This window comes from Crocuta crocuta, unplaced genomic scaffold (assembly GCF_008692635.1).
Source record: "Crocuta crocuta isolate KB4526 unplaced genomic scaffold, BGI_CrCroc_1.0 scaffold193, whole genome shotgun sequence".
In the NCBI taxonomy this organism is placed as follows: Eukaryota; Metazoa; Chordata; class Mammalia; order Carnivora; family Hyaenidae; genus Crocuta; species Crocuta crocuta.
Genome location: NW_027529624.1, coordinates 4,137,741 through 4,147,345, shown reverse-complemented (window position 1 = coordinate 4,147,345; position 9,605 = coordinate 4,137,741). Strand labels below are relative to the sequence as shown.

The following is a 9,605-nucleotide window of genomic DNA, read 5'->3' as shown; positions in this document are numbered from 1 at the left end:
CCACGAACCGCGAGATCATGACCTAAGCGAAAGTCGGACGCTTAACCGACTAAGCCACCCACGCGCCCCAGCTATTTTTTTTTTTTAAGGGAATTGGGGAAAGTGGTTATCTTAAGTCTTGAAATTATGACAGTATTTGTATATCATTGTTACATAATGCATTATTTATACACAATAACTGTTATTACAAAGTGTTACCTCATGCTGATGCTGACTGTGTGCTGAGCATTCTTGCAAGCACAGAACGTGTTTTATCCAGTTAGCCCCTCCTAACAGGAGATGGAGTGTGTCACCTGCCCTCACACCATGTTAAGAAACACAAGGACACCTGCCATGTGGGGAGACCAACATACCTGAGAATTCTACACTACATGTGGGTGTGCGCAGCCCCGGGTTTCCAAAGCTTGCTGCAGTGAGATACGTTTTATGCTCTGAGCCATTGTGCTCCTCTGATAAAACAGAATCATGTTCATGTCTTCATCTGCAGAGGAAATATATTAATGAAGAGGATTTTCTCTTTTTCTCCCATAATTCTTTTTTAATCTCTGGCATTCACCACCACTTGCTGACTAGGAAAACCAGTTCTAGCTCAAAGGAGAGGAAGATACTGCCGTAATTAAGAGAATGGGACTTGGAGTTAGAAAACACATGAAGAAGGGCACTTGGGTGGCTCAGTCGGTTAAGCATCCAATATTAGCTCTGTGAGTTCAAGCCCTGCATCTGGCTCTGTGCTGACAGCTCAGAGCCTAGAGCCTGCTTCCGATTCTGTGTCTCCCTCTCTCTCTCTCTGTCCTGCCCCTGTTGATGCTCTGTCTCTCTGCCTCTCAAAAATAATAAATAAACATTAAAAAAAAAGAAAATGAAGAAAATAAAGCAGTCACATATTACCATGTGACCTTGGGCTGGTCACTATTCTAATATTTAATCTTGTCATGTTACAGGGGTCATGAGAGCTCCTCCCTCATGAAGTTGGGTCAGGATTAAAGGAGAAGATTATTTATTAGGTACAGTGCCTGGCACATGTAAATAGCTAATACAGGCTCATTGCTTTTATTTACCAATCATTCCGATATTATTACAGGCAAATTCAAGATGGAAGGTGATTTTCAAGGTGATTTTGGCCTGCAAGAAAAAGTCTCAGGAATAAGAGAAGGTATGTGTATATATGCATGCACATCTGAGTTTCATAAATTAGATAATGTCTCATAATAAAAATGTCCAGATTAATTGTTGAATTTTCCACTCTTCTGACAAAATTACCCTACCAAAAAATAATATTCTGAAGCAGGAAATGCGTGTCTATTGGAGCAGAGCAGAAATAGATTCTAATCCTGGATTAGTTACTTATCTTCTCTGAATCTTGGTACAGACACGGCGTATTAAGTGCTCAATAAATATTTGCGTCACAAAATTCTAAAAATTACTATACCGATACCTTTTTCTTTTTTAGGATTTTAGGAAAAATACTACCTTTTTCTTGTTTAGGATTAAGTGAGATATAAAATAAAAGTGCCTAGCTCACAGTTTCTAGTTGGCAAATGTTCATGGTCTTTATCCACCAACTGTTTTAAGTGCCTGACATATTTTATTAAGGAACTCCAAATTTGATCAGTTCTTTTCATTCTGATGGATTTTAATTCCTTTATCATGCATATAACGGCATTTTAGCTACTGAGATGGTTTTACTGAATATACTCTCTATTCATTCTAGAGATTAATAACAACAGGCTCTATGGATAAAGTGATGGTGTTTCTCTGAGGAACTCAAGAAGCTGTGCATATATTAATCCTCATCTTTGTGAAGAAAGTAGGAAACATCTCATTTTTCATTGGTTTAAGAGATAGCCGAGTTTGCGTTTATCATGAGTGTGTGCGCGCGCGCGCACACACACGCACACGCACACGCACACACACACCTTGAATACAGTGTCTCTTTACAACCATGAAGTCTGAGATGGTCATGGAATCATTAGACCCCCTTCCTCTGGAGATAAATTTAGATCTCCGTGACTTCCTGAAAGGGGATCATTTGTTTCATCTTTAAAATTAAGGAGTAGTGGGGGAAAGTTCCGGTGATTCTTTTTTAATGCTCAGCAAGTTCTAGTCTTCCACTTAGAAGCAACTAAATTCACATCATGTGACTCACCTTCCTGCCATAAATCTGGTGATCAATTTAAAAGCTTCAGTCTGCCAGCCATTTCCTAGGTAACCAACCCCAAGTGACTTTAATGGACAGCCCATAACAGACAGAAACCAGCAAGAGAAAGGAAAAACTTGTCAGTTTGTACTTTTTCTCAATACGTTTAAATAATTAAAAATGCCATCAAGAAACTAATCCATAGACACAATGGTATGTAAAATATGATTGCATAGTGCTTTGCTACCTTCATTGATTCACTCTGAGAAGGGGAAGAACCATTTACTCAAGACTTTACTTGTCCCCAAAGGAGTTTCTTCCAACCTTTGAAATGAAGTTAGTTATCAGGTCAAATCTTGTTGAGTGGATGAGTGAAAAAAGAGCTCAGTATTTACAGCATGACCTCAAAGTTTCCTTTCAATCTGGAACTATCACAAATGGATTCTTTCTGGAATGCACACTGGATTGCATTTAGGGACTCAAGAAGCAAATCTTTCTCTCCTCACCCAGCCTTTAGGTGATGACAGCCCTGTCTCCTTCTTGACTGTAATCTCATGAAATATCCTGAGCCACAACCAGCTAAGGCATTCCTGGGGGCCCTAACCCTTAGACTATGTGAGATGATAAATCTGTTGCTCTAAGCTGCTAAATTTGGGGTAATTCGTTACACAGCAAAAGACATATTCTTAAGTGAAAAAGCAAGGGACACACCATGAAGCACACTATGATTCTTTCTGTTTGTTTAAAGCATACCTATGCATACGCAGAAAAAATCACAGATATGGCTATCTCTACATGGAGAGATTATTTGCATTTTTCCTTCTAACTTCTCTTTATTTTCCTAGCTTTCCAGAATGAATCTCTTGTTTCCGTAATAAAAAAACAATTGAAGTTAAAATTTTTTAGTAATTCAATGAAGCTTAAAGGTTAAAGCTTATCCATTTGGGAGTCAGTCCTCAGTGAATCCTGCATTAAACATATATCAGCGCATGACCTTTGAAGAAGATACATAATCTTTCTGAGCCCCTATTTTTTCATTTGTAAAATGTTAGTAATGAAAATAATTGTATCTCATTGGGTTTGGGGGATGCTTAAATGAGGTAATGCAAGCCAAGCACCAAGCACAATACTGGTCACATAGTAAGCACTTGATAAAGGTTAGAAATAAATTTGAAAAGAATCACCTTCCTATATGTAAGTACTTTCTGAGTGTCAGGCAGCAGGTTAAGGTAATTAAACACAGAAAATACCAGGGCAATAAAGAATTAAATGGCTCTTAAGTTGAAAGAAGGAAAACCATTAACTCCGGAATAGCAGCAGCAGCATCGTAAATGGCAAACAAATACTGAGCATCCTCCATGTACAAAGCAGAGTGGTAGATGGGAAGAACATGGGTTTTAGAATCAGAAGGAAGTACGTTCAAATCCTGTCTCTTCCTTATTAGCTGTGTGATGGTGGAAACACAGCCTTCCCTCTCATCTGCAAAATGTTTGAGTCCATTGGGGCCATGGTTGCAATTGACATAAATGGATTGGGCGATCTTAACCCCCAAAACACAAGTCATTGAAAGCATTTGGGACTTCTACTGTCAATGAGACAAGAAGACCAGTTCGGAAAACTGGTAAGTTTGGGAAGGTTCCAGGTGACTGGACAGAAACCACAGCAAGACCATGCGGCAGCAGGAATGTGGTTAGTGACCTTTATGCTGCTGGCATGAATATGACCTCCAACTGGCCCCATGTCCTTAAATTGATCACTGGCTCAAGATTCACAGTCCTCAGTTGTGACTGCCACGTCACTCTCATGCTGCTGTTGGCTCTGCCAGGACAGAAGAGGTCTCTTCAGCCACCATCATGGGAGTGGTTGCTATGTCCACCATGACCATGTGTGTTGGGCTATTTCAGGAAAGAGAAACTGGGCACCAGAATGCCAACAGCCCACCCTCATAGGAATGGTGATATGAAGTATTGCAAACTCGTTATGAGGATGAAGGCAATAAGTAGACTTTAACATGCATATCACAATGCCCAGCACATAGTTGACACTCAAAAACTGGAAGCTATTATTATTAGACAATCAACATCTAGCCTCTGGAACAGAGCAAAATTCAACTGACCACCTATTCTGTGCCTGGCTCCATGCTAGGCTGAGGATAGACTAGTTATAATATTGCTTAATATAGAGTTACATCTGCTTATAATAAGATTACAGGATAATGGGACAGGCAGAGAAATCAGAAACAGTAATGGAAATCTGGAATCACCATGATGACGGCCAGATGCTCTGGAAAGGAGTACAGTACTCGGATTCTCCAAGGAGGGACTATTCCTTCTGTCTTGAGTGGCTGGAGAATGTGGAAAGAAAAAGGAATTCCTCACTGGAATGGTGGCATTTGAGCATGGAAGATATTCTCCTCTTCGTCTATCTTTGTCCTGTGTATTCTTCAGGGTGCCTACTCGAGTAAAACAGCCTTGCTTCTCAATCCAAAATACAGATTGAGCAATTTGAATAAAGCAAAGTTCTGAATGAATCCTTCCAGATGAGCTAGGGGTTGCCAGTCAAAGGTATGCCCTTTTTCCCCCCTTCATTAACTTCCGTTGTCATCCCTACATCATGCCCAGGGGCTACTTCTCCTTCTTAATTAATGGTCTAACTCAAAGCAAGGTTTTTCTCTCATTTATTCATTTGTCATTTCAATAGAGGCCCAACACTTATCGAGGCGGTAACCCAGGCAGTGATTTCCCGCAGTTAAGCACCTGGGTTATAAAATCAAGCAGATCCGGTATAGATCCTACTTATTCCCTACTTATTTCCTTACGCTCCAGGTAACCTGGGACAAGTAACTTGCCAGAACTGTTTACGCATGTGTAAACCAGGGATGAACATGGTAAACATGATTCTCAGAGTTGTGACACCACACGGGTATAACCTTGCAGGATGATAGATGCCCAGTAAATGTTCGCTATGTTGTTACTATAAGTAGGATGCGTGTTAGCAATGCAAGTATTCAAAGTGGATTGTGTATCATTAACAAAGAGAAGACAGGCTGGAGTTTTCAAAAGCCTTTGTTAGATACTAGCAGAGATGGGAAGGAAATAAAACAAATTCGACAAATACAACAGTTTGACATAATCAAGGACAGCTTTCTGACTCTTGGCTACCTATTCCTTTACTGTTTCTTCACGTCTACAGTGGTGGCCAGCCCCATGAAGGTGCTCTATAGATATTTGGTGATTTATTTAATTAATAATGTATGTTTACTCAGTGAGGGTTAGCCCAGGACCGTTACCTCCCACAACTCCGGGGATACTATTTTACATATGACACATGTAGATGACATCTTGCTTCAGCAAAGTGGTTCTTTTTTTTAAAAATATTTTTATTTATTTCTAGAACAGAGAGAGTCAGCATGAGCAGGGGAGGGTCAGAGAGAGAGGGAGTCACAGACTGAAACGGACTCCAGGCTCTGAGCTGGCAGTCAGCACAGAGCCCGACGCGGGACCCGAACCCACGAACCGCGAGATCATGACCTAAGCGAAAGTCAGACTCTTAACCGACTAATCCACCCAGGCGCCCCTCAGCAAAGTGGTTCTTAAGCTTAGCTGCACTTTAGAATCACTTGGAAACATTTCAAAAAATACTGATGCCTGGGTCTCACCCCTAGAAATTAAGGTTTCATTGGTACAGGGTGTGGTCTGGGCATCAGGATTTTCTAAGGCTCCCAGGAGAGAATAACGTGCAGCTAAGTGTGAGAACCAATTCTCCAAGTATTTTGCATGACTTTTGATCTCTGGATTGCATAGCAGGGTCAGCCTGTTATCAATGGCTCAAAGTGCTGTGTTTTCTAAGATGTACAGTGAGAGGGGGAAATGACGGGGCTGCCTGCCGGGGTAATTTATTATGGTGGGAGAGTGGAGGATTGCAATCAGGTGGCCTGGATTTAAGTGTAGGCCAGCTTTTCACTAAAATGTGTAACCTAAAGCAGCTTGCATTGGTGGGGAGTGTCTTAAAAATTCAATGAACTGTGACACAGAGTGCCTGGCAGAGGGTTGGCCCTCAATAACAGCTGGTTGTAACTAAGGCTTCTCTGACTTTCAATGCTGACCACTTCGGCAGCCTTCCCTCACGTTCAAGCTAAGCGAGTAATTAGCAAAGTACAACCAGTAGGTCAAAAAAATTCAGCCACCTGTGTTTTTAAATAAAGTTTTATTAGAACACAGCCAATGCTCATTCCTTTAATGGCTACGGCTGCTTTCACACTTCACCAACTGAGAGACTTTTATGAACTGCAAGGCCTAAAATAGTTACCCATCTGGCCCTTTACAGAAAAAGTTTGCCTGTCCCTGATCTAATCACCAATGAAAGACATTTTCTGTGCACTTTATGATAATGAGGATCTATTGTTATTTGAAAGTCCCCTCCCCCACATTGCGATCTAGGATCTTTGAAGCCAAACCAGCTCCTGTCATTTTTCTCTGATGATTCTATTTCATATTCACTTCTTGCTTTTGCCAAAGAACTTTGATGTGTGAGCTGTCATTTCCCACAGAGTCTAGCATAGTGTTGAGCAAACAGAAGACACTTGAAAAATATTTGACTGATTGATTGCCTTTCTCTGATTTATTTCAAGCTCGAGCAATTGGGCCAATGGTTATTTTTGTCACTGACGTGATAGGTCACGAAGACTATCACAAATCCTATATCAAATGGGGACGGGATATTTCAAACCATTGTATGAAATGGTTTTTTTATAACATTTCTGATCGTCACTAGTTTTTATCCATTCCTTTATAAGCATTCTGCGATTCTTCCCACATGAGACAGTGCTACTTCTGTAGAAAAGAACAATGTTTGGGCTTGAGCTAAAACCCCAGCCTGGCCAGTTCCAAGCTTTGAGGCCTCAGCCATATGGCTTATGATTCCATATCATTGAGAACCTAGACAAGTCAGAAACATGCTCTTCCCTTGGTCTCTCTTCTCTACCAGTTCCTGGGAAATCTTATTGGTGAATTGTCTTTTATAACGGTAGACAAGGGCACAGACCAATCTAAAGTCAGTTAAGTCTGCTGAGAAAAACAGCGAGGAGAAGCAAATGTTCAAGACAGAAGATAAGAGATGTCGTGAAATGCACATGCCTATCTGTGAGACTACAGAGTAATGTGACATTTCTTGTCATTGATTTGACCTGCTTCCAGCTCTTCTATATAATAAGTGGCAGGGCGTTCAATACGATTAACTATTCTATTTCCATACAATGTAGAGTTCACTTTAATGATGTTTTCCACTTATTTTGTGCTTGTTATCATACTAAGAAGACCATTTTTTTTAAATAATTGAATTTACCAAGGAGACTGCATTACAAAAACAAGCTGAATATTGTCCAGTTACTTAATACTGTTGCTTAATGTGAACCTAATGTTGAAGTTTTTAAACGGGAGACTTTGTAATTGCTTTGAGTTAATTCTGTCTTTATTCCAGACATTGGATGATCCTTTGTTGGAATTTTGTATGTATTGGATTCTTTTGTCTTGGATAACTTATAAGAGAGCCTCTGAGAGAGATTATGTAGCTGGAAAACAAGACCAAGTGTGGAAGAGATATTTTTCATCTCTACAAGAAAGTGGCATGGTTAGAACAGTCTGCACACCGTTGCAGGTAACCCAAGGCACGAATTCTCTTCCTTACAGCCATGTATTTTGCAGCAAAATGGATTTTTAAATTTATATTTGAATATGGAAAGGTCTTATATTATGGGAATTCACTTCAAATTAAATAATGAACCATGAAAAATTAAACCTGAGCACTCTTCAGAACTTTGATAAAGTAAGTCTTAGCTAATAAATAACAATAATCTTTCCATGATGCATACTTGATAATCACAATGATCCTACAAGGTAGGCATAGCAGGCATTAAAGTTCCTATTACATACAAAAAGAAAGTCTTAGGGAAGCAAAACCCATCCATACAAACTGGGTTTTAAACCTATACCTGCCTTCAAATTTGAGGTTTTCAGTCTTTTATAGATAAGTCGTCTTCTGCTCCCCGGAAGTGCGGCAAGCGGGTCTTTATCATTGTGCTGTGTTCTCCTTCCCTACAGAGTCTATCCAGCTTCTGACTTTTTCTTTGGTCTTGTCTCTTGGCTCTAATCTGCACCCTTCCCTTGGGAACCATTATAGAATGTAACCTTCCTCTTTATGGCCACATTTTTTTAAAAATATTTTTATTCATTTCTAGGAGAGAGAGAGAGAGAGACAGCGCGAGCAGGGGAGGGTCAGAGAGAGAGGGAGACACAGACTCTGAAACAGGCTCCAGGCTCCGAGCTGGCAGTCAGCACAGAGCCCGACACGGGGCTCGAACCCACGAACCGCGAGATCATGACCTAAGCGAAAAGTCGGACGCTCAACCGACTAAGCCACCCAGGCGCCCCTTATGGCCACATTTTTGGCTCTTCCTTGTTTTAGGGTAACTGTCCAGCCCTACCCAACTCTGCTGCAAGACCTGAATCCATTCTTCTCTACACTTGGCAGACAGTGTCTGCTCTAGTGAGGTGTTTTGTCTGGCAATGAGGCTACGCACTCCGTTTACTCCAGGAGCCTCTGTTCAGAGCTGAGTGGTGGAGACCAGAGTTCTGGCTGGAGGCTGGAGACACAAGAGGGGATGGAGATTATGAAGGAGATATTCTCCAGCTGGCAGATTGCGGGAGCCAATTTTGGTCCTGGTCACTAGAGGAATAAGACAGCCTTGTTTTCATGAGAAACTTTGTGAGACTCGAACCTAAGATAAAAACTGCTTTGGAGCCTAGTATTGTCATTCATTCAACAGATATTTAATAAACAGCTACTGTGGGCCCCACACTGTTAACAGACATTGAAGATATGCCAGGGAATGAAATAGGAAAGAATTCCTGATCTCAAAGACCTTATATTCCAGTTGGATAAGCAGAGAATATACATATAAATAAAAATATGCACAGTTTAGTCTTCCAAACTTCAAACGTGGTATGTTTCTATTTAGTTATTTTATTTGTCTCAGCAGTGTTTTGTGATTTTTTAGTGTTTAGACCTTGACTTTTGTTATATTTAGTTCTAAGTATTTTATGTTTCTTGAAGCTATTATAAATAGAATTTTTACATTTCATTTTCTAATTGTTTACTGCCAACATATACCACACAGTTGATTTTTCATATTAACCTTGAAAAGTGCAAGCTTGTGAAATTCACTTATCATTTCTAGTCGTTTTGTGGATTTCCTAGACTTTTCTACGTAAATAATCATGCTATCTGCAAATAGAGAGTTTTACTTCCTCCTTTCAGGTCCATATGTCTTTTACTTCTTTATCTTGTCTTATTGCAAAAGCTAAGATGTGTCCTGTACAACATTAAAAAGCGTGGTGACAGTGGACACCCTTGCCTTATTCTTACTCTTGGGTGAAAGAATTCAACTTTTCACCATTAATTATGATGTTAT

At 40.2% G+C, this 9,605-nt stretch overlaps 1 long non-coding RNA gene across 2 annotated transcripts; it reads left to right on the top strand.

Moving 5' to 3' along the window:
- Positions 1–280: 280 nt before the first annotated feature.
- On the top strand, positions 281–7,820 carry LOC144229858 (uncharacterized). 2 transcript variants are annotated; one of them, XR_013334634.1, is made up of 4 exons: positions 281–373; positions 942–1,004; positions 1,082–1,153; positions 7,616–7,820. It is a non-coding gene; the product is annotated as an uncharacterized LOC144229858 (long non-coding RNA). The 2 variants fall into 2 exon arrangements; XR_013334635.1 differs by lacking the exon at positions 7,616–7,820 and adding an exon at positions 1,712–1,910.
- The last annotated feature ends 1,785 nt before the right edge of the window (positions 7,821–9,605 follow it).